A 16791-nucleotide genomic window follows, 5' to 3' on the forward strand; every position below is an offset into this window, starting at 1 on the left:
AACTGGCGCCAAGTTTACCAAGAGGAGGCCCGAGGCAGCCGGACAGAAGTGTTGGTAAGAAAGGCCAGACAAAGGACACACAAAGGGGGTCCTGTGAAGTGCTCCAAAGTTATCTGGGAGTTGTCTGAGCCCCTCACCTGGTGAGCACAGTACGACGTGGGCAGCCGTTACCTGCAGACGTGGTCTGGATAATAAGAACTGTGAGTAAAGGCCCTGAACTGCATCACTGACTCCGTGTCGTTACTGCTGCTGCCCTGCACCATCACCCCCATCCTCCGCATACACTGCCCTGAGGCTATACTCCTCCCGTGGGGAGTTATGCTACGCTCTGCTGCACCCACAACACCAGCCTCAGTGGTCTGCCCTGTAGCGGCGGTTCACTCTGACCGCAATCCACGGGTGGCGTAGTCGGACATTTAAACATGAAAACCACATAAATAGTTCCGCCACTGGTTTGACCGCCCTGAGCCACGGAACTGGGTCGCCGCCACGAAGACTACAACCACCAGCATCCACCAAAAAGGGTCCGGCTCCGGGTGTCCCAAGGCCCAGGGGGTGCGTCAGAACATTTTCATCACCTTTCACAATCACCAATGGGACAAGGCAGTGATGTCCTCTGTCCCCTCTCTTATACATCCTAGTGACGGAGCACCTGCTCTCATCAATTCGCCATAACCCCAATATTAGGTGGATTGAGGTGGGAGGCACCAAGTACAAGTGCTCTCTATTTGCTGATGATGTCCTAGTATATATCACTCAATCACATATATCCATCCATGCTGTTATGGCTGAAATAGATCACTTTGTTACATGGTAAAATTTTAAAATCAATGCAGCGAAGTCTGAGGCCCTCGATGTCTCCCTCCCCAAATCCATATAGGATTCCATCCAGTCCAACTTTCCCTTTGCCTGGCCCTCACAGGGTATCAAATACTTAGGAATTCCTATTCATAGAGACCTCTCCCATCTATGTTATCTTAATTTTGGGCCCTTTATTGAACAACTCCATACAGACCACGGTTGGCAAGTTAGAACTGTAAGATTCACTACGTGAACCACTGGTGTTTTGTGGAAAAGCACATGTACACTGCGTTCCAAATTATTATACAAAAAGTGTTTAGGAGTGATAAGGGAAGAATTTGTTTGTTTGTCAGTTAAACTCATTAATGGTGATGTGTGTCAGGGCTCTTTATATCACTGTAAGCAATTGCAGACACCTGTGCTAATTAGTTTGGCAGGTGTGTCCAATGAAAGGCAAGACTACTTAAGAAGGCTCTCTCACATTATTAAGCAGCCTACATTTTCTGCCAAAATGGGAAAGAAAAAGGATGTGTCGGCTGCTGAGAAGCAACAAATTGTGGAGTGTTTAGGTCAAGGCATGACTACAATCAACATTGTGCGATGATCAGGATGAAGTGTCTTGGCAATCAAGAAGTATGTAGCTGATTCACAGTACACACGTGTGCGTGCTGATAAGGGCAAATTGAGGACTCTTTCCTACAGGCAATTACGTCAGGTTGAAAGAGCAGCGGCAAAAAAGCCTTGTCATAGCAGCAGACAAGTTTTTGAAGCTGCTTGTGCCTCCAACGTCCCCCGAACAACAAGATGCAGGGTCCTTCAGAGGTTTGCAGCTGTGCATGCGCAATCCTGTCGACCTCCTCTATCCACTTCACACAAGCAGAAACGGCTCCAGTGGGCCAAACATTACATGAAGACTGATTTCAAAACTGTTTTGTTCACGGATGAGTGCCGTGCAGCGCTCGATGGTCCAGATGGATGGAGTGGAGGATGGCTGGTTGATGGACACCCCACGCAAACACGGCTACAGCGCCAACAAGGAGGAGGTGGAGTAATGTTTTGGGCAGGAATCATGGGGAGAGAGATTGTCGGCCCCTTTAGGATCCCTGAAGGCGCTAAAGATGAACTCCATAATGTATGTGGATTTTCTCAAACAGCACTTCCTGCCATGGTTCAAGAAGAAGAACCGTGTATTTCACAGCAAGATCATTTTTCTGCATGATAATGCACCATCTCATGCTGCACATAAAACATCTGCATCTCTGGCTGATATGGGCATAAAAGGGGACAAACTTATGGTGTGACCCCCATGCTCCCCTGACCTCTACCCCATTCAGAACCTTTGGAGCATCATTTAAAGGAGTGTCTATGAAGGCGGGAGGCAGTTCACATCTAAGCAACAGCTCTGGGAGGGTATTCTGTCCTCATGCAAAACAATTGAAGCAGAAACCATCCAAAACCTGACAAATTCAATGGACGAGAGAGTTCAGAAGCTCCTTTCGAACAAGGGGTCCTATGTGAAAATGTAACATCACCTAGAATAAAGTTTTGAGTTGAAAACTGTTTGATTTCAGTTTCTAACAATCTGCTAATGCTTATAATTTCAAAAATGACCATTTTTTTGGTCTTTATTAAAATGAAAAGGTTGATCGAAAAGTTTGGGGGATCTAAGAGTGTGGCAACCCAGTAGTCATGATTACTTCGAATTCTGACAATATGAGGGTCATGCTGCAGGTAGTGCAGCAAGAAGGCACTTATGTGCCTTGCGCATCTCGGAGCCCCAAAATTATTTTCCGGGCTAGATGCAGCTAAAAATTATTTTTAATTTTAAATCTGGTGAAGCTTTAGTATAGATGGCCTAATAGGATCAGTGCTGCACACTGCTACAAAGCCCAAATTATTTTCCAGTCAAGATACAGATAAACATGATTAGTAATTTGAAAGCTTAAAACGGTTGGTAGGGTGATTTTAACCAATCATCAAGCTTTTACTCTCCTCAGGATGACACAGGGGTAGAAAAGTCGTTTCGGATCCATGATTTGTTCATCTTTATGAACGTGAGTCTGTCTACATTATCAGAGGAGAGCCGCGTGCGCTTATCTGTCAGCACACCACCAGCAGCGCTGAACACACGTTCAGACAGAACGCTGGCTGCGGGGCATGACAAGATCTCCAAGGCGTAAGTGGCTAGCTCCGGCCATTTATCCAGATTGGAAGCCCAAAAAGAGCAAGGGTCCAGTGACACAGTCGTGGCTTCAATGTTTACTTGGAGATACTCCTGTACCATCGTCTCTAGGCGTTGACTATGTGTCAGACTTCTTGTCTCCTGTGGCCTTGCAAAGGATGGGCTAAAAAAGTGGTGAAATGATTCCGCAAAATTGATGTTACCAGCAGATACTGTGGTTCTGTTACGGTTTGAGTGCTGAACACTTGACTGTCCCACGGTTGGCAAGTTGGAACTGTGAGATTCACTACGTGCACCACTGGTATTTTGTGGAAAAGCACATGTAAGATTCTGCAACAGTCTCTGCTGATACTCCTGCATGCGTGCATCCCTTTCTATGGCAGGAATAATTTCTGCAAATTTACTTTTGTACCGGGGAACTAACAGTGTGGCAACCCAGTAGTTAGGATTATTTCTAATTCTCACAATTCGAGGGTCATGTTGCAGGTAGTGCAGCAAGAAGGCACTCATGTGTGTTGCACATCCAGGAGCACCAAGTCCCTGTTGTGTTGGTGGCGAGGTAACAATCATGCTTCCTTCCTCTGTCCTCTCCCCCCAACCTCGCACAACAGAAATGTGATCAAGGTCTCCCTCATCTGATGAGTCTTCCATCAGTTCGTCCTCCACTTCTTCCTGGGCTCCTGCACCTTCCTCACTAGTTTGGCTGCTACCATGCGCCCTGGTAAAACCATCTCCCCCACCCTCACATGCCTGCCGCCTTGGTGCTGCCGACCGTCTGGACCTTGCAGATGTTAGCCCTTCCGCATACAACTCCTCCTCCTCTACTTCCTCCACCTCCTCTTGTGCCACCACCTGACTCCGAATTCTGTTTAACATGTGCTCCAGCATGTAAATCACCGGAATAGTCATGCTGATAATGGCATCGTCAGCACTAAACATCTTCGTCGCCATTTCAAAACTGTGCAGAAGGGTGCATAGGTCCCTGATCTGAGACCACTCCTCCAGCGTGATTTGCCCCACCTCTGAATCTCGTTGGCCCAGGCTATACGTCAGAACGTATTGCACCAGGGCTTGTCGGTGCTGCCACAGTCGCTGCAACATGTGCAGAGTTGAATTCCACCGGGTAGGCACATCGCATTTTAGCCGGTGAAGTGGCAGGCCCAACGACTTCTGTAGAGATGTAAGTCGCTGAGCTGCGGGATGCGAACGGCGGAAGTGAGCACACAGCGACCGTGCCCTCTGCAGAAAGCCATCTAGTCTGGGATAGTGGGCTAAAAATTGCTGGACAACCAGGTTCAACACGTGAGCCATACAAGGCACGTGTGTGACATTGCCCCGGCGAAGGGCCGCACCCAGGTTTGCAGCATTGTCGCACACGGCCTTCCCTGGTTTCAGGTCCAGTGGAGACAACCATTCATGAAATTGGTTCTCCAGAGCTGACCACAACTCCTCAGCTGTGTGACTCACATTTCCCAGACATTTCAATGTAAAAACCACCTGATGACGTTGAGCCCTACTGCCAGCATAGTAAGGAGGTGTGCAGGATCCCTTCTGCGCAGTTAGAAAGCTTGTGGCATGACCAGACAGGCTTTGGGTGCAGGTGGAAGACCGAGAGGAGGTTGAGGAGGCATAAGCAGTGGAGGAACTTTGACATAAAGAGGATTGACGCACAACTCGTGGGGACGGCAAGACTTGGACAGCAGCCCCTTGTCCTGCTGTCACCATAGTTACCCAGTGCCCAGTCAGCGACATGTAACGCCCCTGTCCATGCCTACTCGTCCAAGTGTCTGTGGTGAAATGCACCCTGTCACACACAGAGTTTCTCAAAGAAGCGGTGATGTTGTGTGCGACATGCTGGTGGAGTGCAGGCACACCTTTCTCTGAGAAGTAGTGCCGACTGGGCATCTGGTACTGGGGCACTGCGACGGACATAAGGTCTCGAAAATCCTCTGTGTCCACCAGGCGGAAAGGCAGCATTTCTGTAGCCAAGAGCTTGCAGATGGTGAAATTCAACCTCTTAGCTTTCTCATGGCTAGGAGGAAATGGTCTTTTACTTGTCCACATCTGAGGGACCGAGGGCTGGCTATTGTGCTTAGACAGGGTTGATAAGGGTGTCCCCGGCAAACCGCCGGTCTGTGAGGAAGATGCAGGCGGACATGTTAGGTTGCCTTGATCCAAAGGTGGTGCTATCGATGTCGGACAGCGCTCAACACCAGCTGGTGTTACCACCTCCAAAGAAAATGATGACCTGCCAATCACGCTGGCTGTTGCGGGTAAAGAGGTGGCAGGTCTGCGCCCCAAAACAGGTGTGACTGCTGTCCCCCCAGTCACAGAGGATGAAGAGGCCGCGGATGCACAAGATATGGCAGACGGTGATCGGCCTGGCCGGCTAGGCCGCATTGTAGCACACTGAGCTTCCCACTGCAACTTATGCTTCATGTCCATGTGCCGGTTCATGCATGAAGTACTCAAACTATGTATTTTTTGGCCTCTACTTAGCTTTTGCTGACAAATGTTACAGATAACACGAGTTGGGTCATCTTTATCGATCTGAAAAAATACCCAGGCTATGCAAGGCTTAGCACCCATGCGACCTGAAGAGCCACCACGACTTGTGGTGAGAGGCAGAGTTGTGTTTGAGGATGCAGTTGTTGACGTGCTTCCAGTACTACGTCTCTGTCCAGGAAGGCGCAACCTGACCTCGTCGTCAATAGCATCTTCCTCCACCTCCTCTGCTGACCTCATCTCTTGGCTGACTGTGGGTTGACAGTAAGTGGGATCTCCGACCTCATCATCATCACCCTGTGCGTTATCACACCCGTCGTCCTCAGAGCCAACCTGTTCCTGCCCTGACAAAAAACTAAAGTTGTCGCTCCAATCAGGTATTTGAGTCTTATCATCGTCTTCCTCATTGTCTCCACCAACAGGAGTTACAGTTTGGGAATGAGGGTCTACATTATGGTCAGAACCTTCTGCGTCTGGTCCTGGATCCGACTCATAAAGATTCTGGGCATCAGTGCAGATCATTTCCTCGTCTGGATTCACAGAAGCGCTGGAGTCGACCTCTGATTCCCAGGCTATAGTATGAGTAAACAGCTCTGCAGACTCAACCATCTGTTCTACCTCATACTCAGACGGGCAGCTGGAGATTTGGGAGCTGTGAGGAAGCAAGTGCGATTTGGGTGACACCTTTGAGGACTGGAGTACTTGTGATGTTGAAGTTGATGTGAAGGAGAGCCCACTTAAAGGAGCACTTGATATCCGTTGAAGCACCTGCTGTTTTTGTGCCTCATCTGGAATTTGTAGCGATTGGCGTGGCCATAAGAAAGGGATCTTATCACATTGTCCGCTAAAAGAAGTAGACATTTTAGTTTGGCTGGAAGATGGTCTTTCTTCTGCAGATGTTACTGTTGCTTTAACACCTACCCCACGGACACAACCTTTTTTCCCCTTCCCAACACGCCTATTCCCCTTTCCACCAGCAGCAGGCCTTTTTCCACTCATTTTGGTGGTTAACTAATTCACAACTCTGGAGTTGTTTGCACAAAAAAACAATGGATGGTAACCGAGCAGAGCAGAGTGGCCAAACTGTGGTATTAGGCCAAAACTATTGGCTGGGTTAGATGCAGAAAAAAATTATTTTGAATTTGCAACCTGATGGAGGTCAGTATAGATGGACTAATACAAATAGTCCCACACACTGCTAGAAGCCCAAATATTTTTTCAGAGGTACTGTAGATGCAGATAAAAATTATTTTTAATTTGCAACCTGATGGAGGTCAGTATAGATGGACTAATAGACCAAGTCCCACACACTGCTAGAAGCCCAAATATTTTTTCAGAGCTAGATGCAGAAAAAAATTATTTTTAATTTGCAACCTGATGGAGGTCAGTATAGATGGACTAATAGACCAAGTCCCACACACCGCTAGAAGCCCAACTATTTTTTCAGAGCTAGATGCAGAAAAAAATTATATTCAATTTGCAACCTGCTGGAGGTCAGTATAGAAGGACTAATAGAACATGTCCCACACACTGCTAGAAGCCCAAATATTTTTTCAGAGCTAAATGAAGAAAAAAATTATTTTTAATTTGCAACCTGATGGAGGTCAGTATAGATGGACTAATAGACCAAGTCCCACACACTGCTAGAAGCCCAAATATTTTTTCAGAGCTAGATGCAGAAAAAAATTATTTTTAATTTGCAACCTGATGGAGGTCAGTATAGATGGACTAATAGACCAAGTCCCACACACCGCTAGAAGCCCAAATATTTTTTCAGAGCTAGATGCAGAAAAAAATTATTTTTAATTTGCAACCTGATGGAGGTCAGTATAGATGGACTAATAGACCAAGTCCCACACACTGCTAGAAGCCCAAATATTTTTTCAGAGCTAGATGCAGAAAAAAATTATTTTTAATTTGCAACCTGATGGAGGTCAGTATAGATGGACTAATAGGCCAAGTCTCACACACCGCTAGAAGCCCAAATATTTTTTCAGAGCTAGATGCAGAAAAAAATTATTTTTAATTTGCAACCTGATGGAGGTCAGTATAGATGGACTAATAGACCAAGTCCCACACACTGCTAGAAGCCCAAATATTTTTTCAGAGCTAGATGCAGAAAAAAATTATTTTTAATTTGCAACCTGATGGAGGTCAGTATAGATGGACTAATAGACCAAGTCCCACACACCGCTAGAAGCCCAACTATTTTTTCAGAGCTAGATGCAGAAAAAAATTATATTCAATTTGCAACCTGCTGGAGGTCAGTATAGAAGGACTAATAGAACAAGTCCCACACACTGCTAGAAGCCCAAATATTTTTTCAGAGCTAAATGAAGAAAAAAATTATTTTTAATTTGCAACCTGATGGAGGTCAGTATAGATGGACTAATAGACCAAGTCCCACACACTGCTAGAAGCCCAAATATTTTTTCAGAGCTAGATGCAGAAAAAAATTATATTCAGTTTGCAACCTGATGGAGGTCAGTATAGATGGACTAATAGAATCATGCTATGCCCAAAAGATTTTACTTCACTAGGTGCAGTAAAAAAATTGGTATTCTATACACAGGTGTTATATCTTGCAACACAGATAGGCTACTCCACTGACTAACACACTCTGCAATAGGCCAAAAAGGATTAGCTTTGCTAGATTCAGCCAAATGCTGTGAAAAAAACTTGCACAGCACTGGCACAGACCTGCCTGGCAAAAACTGATAGGAACTCATGTAACCTAGTCCTGAAAAGGACTCCAATTACAATTAGTCTTTACTCCCACAACCTATCTATTTAAGAGCACAGACCTCCCTGATAAAAGTCGTAGGAAATGCTGTAACCTAGTCCTTAAAAGGACTGCAATCACAACTATTCCCTACTCCCAAGCTATCTGTATATTTGTGCGAAAATTGGCTTGAAATTAACAAGGTATAGCACACACAGCAACAGCGGTGCCGTCTAACACGCAGCTGCAGCAGTGAGAAAATGGTGGCGACGGGGAAAATGGCTTGGTCTTATAGGGCAAGGACATGTGACATACACTGCCAATGACACATGCCCTTGCTTGTGTGGAAAAAAGCACTTCGCTCCGTGTGTGCGCTGCTGATAGGCTGACAGATTGCACCTCCCCACTGCAAATGCGGGAAAGAGAAAAAAAAATGGAGATCTTCATTGTTCCTGCAGAGATCCATCCCCTGCCCCTCCCCCCACCCCGCTGTACACTCAAACTGCGTATTAACATTAATTTTCATCATTACTGAGAAAAAATCCAGTTATGATTTTGGTGCACGAACAGTTATCGAACATAACCTCGAACAGCCGAATTTTTCTCAAATTGTTCGTGTTCGCCGAACGGCTCGAACACCGCCCAAAACAGCTTGAATTTGAGATTGGCGAACAGTTCGAGTAGAACAACGCTCATCTCTAGTTATTACCTCATAAAATAACGCATGTCGGATTTTAAAAATGAGGCTCGGTCATTAATATACAAAGTGGATTGGTCCTAAAGAGGTAATATTATATTACAAGAAAAAAGTAAGAAGAGCTACAAAGGAGGTTTATTATTCATTGTATAATATTGTTTTCCATTGTATACATGTTTTTTTTAATGTTCCTTTCATTAAGATTGTGGGTCAATGATCACTAACTTTGAATTGCATTTATATTAAAATTATCTAATCATGTTATAACAAACTTTCTGAAAATCTCAATCTTTTTATTCCTGACAATAGCAAAAAGTTTAAACCATTCATAGTAGCTTTAGAGATACATTGACTATCCAATTTGTAAGTAGAGTAATGATTCAAAATTAAAATATGTTAGTTTTTTTTTTACTGAGCTTTTAAAGGGTAAAGTTTTTCTTCATGTCATGTAGTATGCAAACTATATAAACTGAACTGTCACTCTATTGACAGGGAAATGAACTAAAAATATAAACCTTTAGCAGATGTTCTACAGATAGTATGTGATACATTTTTTATGCTTATTTTCAGTAAAACATACATTAGAAAAAACAGAACACTTCATTTGTTTTTCTAAATGTGGGTGGTATGTATAAATAGTTCTGAAGTGTTACAAAGAAAATTAATATTCACAGTTTTAAGAACTAAGTGAAGTATATTGAGGAAATAAGCCTGGTTCTCAAGTCTATTGTTGACTTCATTGTTTAATTAGACACTTTTAACTTATGGATAATAAGTACCCACTTCTATATATATTTATATTTTGGCCTTTAAGCCAATTGCATTTGCTTTTAACTCTCCGGAAATCACAGCTGGAGTCCCTTATAAAATGCACATGATTATTCTACTAAATGTTCGCTAATGTATCAAGAAAATGTATGTAATTAGTAGACTTTTGTTTGCATGTACTATTTCTTGTAGCACAGCAAGTGAGCCTTAGTTGTGGAAATACATATGTATGATTTTAAATAAATACTCAGGTTTTCTATTTCATATGTACCATTATTTTGAACATAAAATGCAAAAAAAGTAGTGTTAAAATATAGGAGCTAGTAATTTTAAAACTAAAGTGACTCAAGCAATTACTTTATATAACAGGTAAATTTGTGTTTTATTTACATTTTATATACAAATATATTTACATAACACAATTTAAGTAAATCATTTTAAAAGCTAGGGACATTGTTACCCAATATATGAGCTAAAGATGAGTGAATCATTCATACGCAGGAATGCTAAAGTGAGAATGACATGAAGTGAATTTTCAAAACCTTATTGTCTAAATTTGCACCTACCATAATATAAAATATAATAGATTGTGTTGATAAATTAATTTATTTGTTTCTCAAAAACAAGATGCTCACACATGGACTGTTTTTCTTATGATAAATTTTTATGAGGGCAATTTTATAGCCATATCTGCAATAGCTAAATAAAATTTTAAATTACAATGTATCTATTCTCTATTGATATTACATTGGATTACTCAAAGCCTCTAAAAACATTGGTGACAGAAGTAGACATTATATTTACAGTGGTGGCCAAAAGTATTGGCACCCCTGCAATTCTGTAAGATAATACTCAGTTTCTTCCTGAAAATGATTGCAATCACAAACTCTTTGGTCTTATTATCTTCATTTAATTTGCTTGCAAGGAAAAAACACAAAAGAGAATGAAGCAAAAATCAAATCATTGATCATTTCACACAAAACTCCAAAAATGGGCCAGACAAAAGTATTGGCACCCTCAGCCTAATACTTGGTTGCACAACCTTTAGCCAAAATAACTGCGAACAACCGCTTCCGGTAACCATCAATGAGTTTCTTACAATGCTCTGCTGGAATTGTAGACCATTCTTCTTTGGCAAACTGCTCCAGGTCCCTGATATTTGAAGGGTGCCTTCTCCAAACTGCCATTTTGAGATCTCTCCACAGGTGTTCTATGGGATTCAGGTCTGGACTCATTGCTGGCCACCTTAGAAGTCTCCAGTGCTTTCTCTCAAACCATTTTATAGTGCTTTTGGAAGTGTGTTGTGGGTCATTGTCCGGCTGGAAGACCCATGACCTCTGAGGGAGACCCAGCTTTCTCACACTGGGCCCTACATTATGCTGCAAAATTTGTTGGTAGTCTTCAGACTTCATAATGCCATGCACACGGTCAAGCAGTCCAGTGCCAGAGGCAGCAAAGCAACCCCAAAACATCAGGGAACCTCCGCCATGTTTGACTGTAGGGACCGTGTTCTTTTCTTTGAATGCCTCTTTTTTTTTTCCTGTACACTCTATGTTGATGCTTTTTCCCAAAAAGCTCTACTTTTGTCTCATCTGACCAGAAAACATTCTTCCAAAACATTTTAGGCTTTCTCAGGTAAGTTTTGGCAAACTCCAGCCTGGCTTTTTTATGTCTCAGAGTAAGAAGTGGGGTCTTCCTGGGTATCCTACCATACAGTCCCTTTTCATTCAGATGCCGACGGATAGTACGGGTTGACAGTGTTGTACCCTCGGACTGCAGGGCAGCTTGAACTTGTTTGGATGTTAGTCGAGGTTCTTTATCCACCATCCGCACAATCTTGCATTGAAATCTCTCGTCAATTTTTCTTTTCCATCCACATCTATGGAGATTAGCCACAGTTCCATGGGCTTTAAACTTTTTGATGACACTGCGCACGGAAGACACAGGAACATTCAGGTCTTTGGAGATGGACTTGTAGCCTTGAGATTGCTCATGCTTCCTCACAATTTGGTTTCTCAAGTCCTCAGACAGTTCTTTGGTCTTCTTTCTTTTCTCCATGCTCAATGTGGTACACACAAGGACACAGGACAGAGGTTGAGTCAACTTTAATCCATGTTAACTGGCTGCAAGTGTGATTTAGTTATTGCCAACACCTGTTAGGTGCCACAGGTAAGTTACTGGTGCTGTTAATTACACAAATTAGAGAAGCATCACACGATTTTTCAAACAGTGCCAATACTTTTGTCCACCCCCTTTTTTAGGTTTGGTGTGGAATTATATCCAATTTGGCTTTAGGACAATTCTTTTTGTGTTCTTTCATTGAAGACAACTTAAATGAAGATAATAATACCAAAGAATTTGTGATTGCAATCATTTTCAGGAAGAAACTGAGTATTATCTGACAGAATTGCAGGGGTGCCAATACTTTTGGCCACCACTGTATAGTTATTAGAAATAACGATCTTCAGCTTTATTGAAAAAAACAACTGAAAAATAGTTGCCCCACTAGGGTTTAAGGACACTTCAAATTGTCAACTTCATGCATATTTAAAATAACCCCCAGTGGAACTATATGATTTCTTCTAATCTTGGTTTTCATGTTTCCTTGTGCTTTGCTAGAAATACCTTTCTTTCATTTACTTCTTTTCACTTACCTATTAATTATTCTTGGTTTCAGGAGAACTCTGCTCAATTCTTCAGGAGGCCTCAGGGAATGTGTGCAGGAGACCTTCCTAAGTAGAGATATCTTGTGAGTTGATCATCCGGACTCAGTGTGTCTTGACCTGCATTCAATGTAAAAACTTTAATTTCTTGTTAAGTCTGCAATATCAGTTGTCCATCAAGTTCAAATAATTTGCTATTTGTAATAACTTAACCACAGATAAGGGACTTTTATTTTTTGAAAAATACAAAAATGTAATTTCAATGAATTTATTTGATTTCTCAATGAGAATTAGTTTTATTAACAAACTTGTTAATTTTTTTCTGGTATACACCAAATTTAATGGAGTTGTCTAGAATTAACTTTCAGTTGAGTAAAGATTTGTAGATGTATAAAATAATAAACAAGCTGTTACTGTTATGGGCCCACATGGCAATTTTGAAAGCAAGATGATCCCCATTGACCGATCTGGTTAGATGAACGATCAATACCTGGGGCGTGTTGCCTTAGCCTCAGAATTTTCAAAAGCATCAATAGTTTAGAAAGTGGCAAAACTAAAAAAAGAAATGTCCTCAATGATGTCCTCCAATCTGAAGTGTCACCTTTTTAACCCAAAATTGGATTGAACTATCAAGAATTGTCAACCCATTCACAGATATGCGTTTCAGAGACATCCACAAATAAATAAAAGTAATTTTCAACCTTCTGGCTAGGGAGAGATGTTAATTAAGTTCTCTGCAATTCATTGGAGGCTTGTCTCATGAACTCAGTGGAGCTGAAGAAAATAGACATAGGCACACCACGTTTACTTTTAACGAAGGATGTCAAACGAAGGGCAAACCTTCATTCTTCACCTGTGGTCTGAAGTTTCCCTTGTTGACATTGAATTTGTAACAGCCAATGGGAGAAAGATCTTTTTCACCACAATATTCACAATGTCCATAATAAGGCAGTGGGATTTTTCAGCCGATGACAATTTCTTCCAGCCTATATGGGTTAGAGTCCAGCCTGTCTTGAAGACAATTTTGAAGAAATTCTAGAATATAAGACATGAAAATCTTGAGCTTTCTGCCTTAACCTCTGTTTAACTATTTCTCTTGCCACCTGAGTGGACTTACATTTTAAGCAAGGAAAGATGGAAAATCCCTAATGGTAATTTTGTCATTAAAGAAGCACTTCCACCAAAGTTTTTATCGTCTTAATATATTACAATAATCATATCACGTGATGATATGATTTTATTATATATGATAATATTATCATATTAAGGTATATATAGCACTGTGTACTTACAATTGCTCATTTTGCCCTTCTACCCAGTTAATTCTACTGTTTTCAACTAGGTCTATGAAATCACATGATTAAAAACTGACTAGCTGAATCCTTCTAAGCTCTTTGTAGAAACAGGAGTTCAATTTTACCTGCACAAGTCATGAGTCACTGCAAAACTCCCTAGCAGGGGGGAGGAGACAGCAACTGGGTCAGGAGTTGAAGAAGGAATTATTTATAGAGAGACGAGAGCCTTCCTGTTTCTACATAGAGCAGAGAAAAGAGACGACTGAACTGGGTAGAAAGTCAAAATGAGCAAGTATTATTATTATTATTATTTATATATATATATATATATATATGTATATATATATATATATATATATATATATATATATATATACAGTACAGACCAAAAGTTTGGACACACCTTCTCATTTAAAAGTTTTTCTGCATTTTCATAACTATGAAAATTGTACATTCACACTGAAGGCATCAAAACTATGAATTAACACATATGGAATTATATACTTAACAGAAAAGTGTGAAACAACTGAAAATATATCTTATATTCTAGGTTCTTCAAAGTAGCCACCTTTTGCTTTGATGACTGCTTTGCACACTCTTGGCATTCTGTTGATGAGCTTCAAGTAGTAGTCACCGGAAATGGTTTTCATTTCACAGGTGTGCCCTGTCAGGTTTAATAAGTGGGATTTCTTGCCTTATAAATGGGATTGTGACCATCAGTTGTGTTGTGCAGAAGTCTAGCGGATACACAGCTGATAGTCCTACTGAATAGACTGTTAGAATTTGTATTATGGCAAGAAAAAAGCAGCTAAGTAAAGAAAAACGAGTGGCCATCATTACTATAAGAAATGAAGGTCAGTCAATCCGAAAAATTGGGAAAACTTTGAAAGTGTCCCCAAGTGCAGTTGCAAAAACCATCTAGCGCTACAAAGAAACTGGCTCACATGAGGACCGCCCCAGGAAAGGAAGACCAAGAGTCACCTCTGCTTCTGAGGATAAGTTTATCCGAGTCACCAGCCTCAGAAATTGCAGGTTAACAGCAGCTCAGATTAGAGACCAGGTCAATGCCACACAGAGTTCTAGCAGCAGACACATCTCTTCAACAACTGTTAAGAGGAGACTTTGTTCAGCAGGCCTTCATGGTAAAATAGCTTTTAGGAAACCACTGCTAAGGACAGGCAACAAGCAGAAGAGACTTGTTTGAGCTAAAAAAACACAAGGAATGGACATTAGACCTGTGGAAATCTGTGCTTTAGTATGATGAGTCCAAATTTGAGATCTTTGGTTCCAACCACCATGTCTTTCTGCGATGCAGAAAAGGTGAACAGATGGACTCTATATGCCTGGTTCCCACCGTGAAGCATGGAGGAGGAGGTGTGATGGTGTGGGGGTGCTTTGCTGGTGACACTGTTGGGAATTTATTCAAAATTGAAGGCATACTGAACCAGCATGGCTACCACAGCATCTTGCAGCGGCATGCTATTCCATCCCGTTTGCGTTTAGTTGGACCATAATTTATTTTTCAACAGGACAATGACCCCAAACACACCTTCAGGCTTTGTAAGGGCTATTTGACAAAGAAGGAGAGTGATGGGGTGCTACGCCAGATGACCTGGCCTCCACAGTCACCAGACTTTAACCCAATCGAGATGGTTTGGGGTGAGCTGGACCGCAGAGTGAAGGTAAAAGGGCCAACAAGTGCTAAGCATCTCTGGGAACTCCTTCAAGATTGTTGGAAGACGATTTCCGGTGACTACCACTTGAAGCTCATCAAGAGAATGCCAAGAGAGTGCAAAGCAGTCATCAAAGCAAAAGGTGGCTACTTTGAAGAACCTAGAATATAAGACATATTTTCAGTTGTTTCACACTTTTTTGTTAAGTATATAATTCCACATGTGTTAATTCATAGTTTTGATGCCTTCAGTGTGAATGTACAATTTTCATAGTCATGAAAATACAGAAAAATCTTTAAATGAGAACGTGTGTCCAAACTTTTGGTCTGTACTGTATATATATATATTTATATATATAGTACAGACCAAAAGTTTGGACACACCTTCTCGTTTAAAGATTTTTCTGCATTTTCATGACTATGAAAATTGTACATTCACACTGAAGGTATCAAATCTATGAATTAACACATGTGGAATTATATACTATCTCTTGAAGCTCATCAAGAGAATGCCAAGAGTGTGCAAAGCAGTCATCAAAGCAAAAGGTGGCTACTTTGAAGAACCTAGAATATAAGACATATTTTCAGTTGTTTCACACTTTTTTGTTAAGTATATAATTCCACATGTGTTAATTCATAGTTTTGATGCCTTCAGTGTGAATGTACAATTTGCATAGTCATGAAAATACAGAAAAATCTTTAAATGAGAAGGTGTGTCCAAACTTTTGGTCTGTACTATATATATATATATATACAGTAAAGACCAAAAGTTTGGACACGCCTTCTCATTTAAAGATTTTTCTGTATTTTCATGACTTTGAAAATTGTACATTCACACTGAAGGCATCAAAACTATGAATTAACCCATGTGGAATTATATACTTAACATAAAAGTGTGAAACAACTGAAAATATGTCTTATATTCTAGGTTCTTCAAAGTAGCCACCTTTTGCTTTGATGACTGCTTTGCACACTCTTGGCATTCTCTTGATGAGCTTCAAGAGGTAGTCACCGGAAATGGTTTTCACTTCACAGGTGTGCCCTGTCAGGTTTAATAAGTGGGATTTCTTGCCTTATAAATGGGCTTGGGACCATCAGTTGTGTTGTGCAGAAGTCAGGTAGATACACAGCTGATAGTCCTACTGAATAGACTGTTAGAATTTGTATTATGGCAAGAAAAAAGCAGCTAAGTAAAGAAAAACGATTGGCCATCATTACTTTAAGGAATGCAGGCCAGTCAGTCTGAAAAATTGGGCAAACTTTGAAAGTGTCCCCAAGTGCAGTTGCAAAAACCATCAAGCGCTACAAAGAAACTGGCTCACATGAGGACCGCCCCAGGAAAGGAAGACCAAGAGTCACCTCTGCTTCTGAGGATAAGTTTATCCGAGTCACCAGCCTCAGAAATCACAGGTTAACAGCAGCTCAGATTAGAGACCAGGTCAATGCCACACAGAGTTCTAGCAGCAGACACATCTCTACAACAGCT

The sequence above is a fragment of the Phyllobates terribilis genome, unplaced genomic scaffold (assembly GCF_046119375.1).
Source record: "Phyllobates terribilis strain yellow unplaced genomic scaffold, ASM4611937v1 Scaffold_3__8_contigs__length_932513732, whole genome shotgun sequence".
NCBI classification, from domain to species: Eukaryota; Metazoa; Chordata; class Amphibia; order Anura; family Dendrobatidae; genus Phyllobates; species Phyllobates terribilis.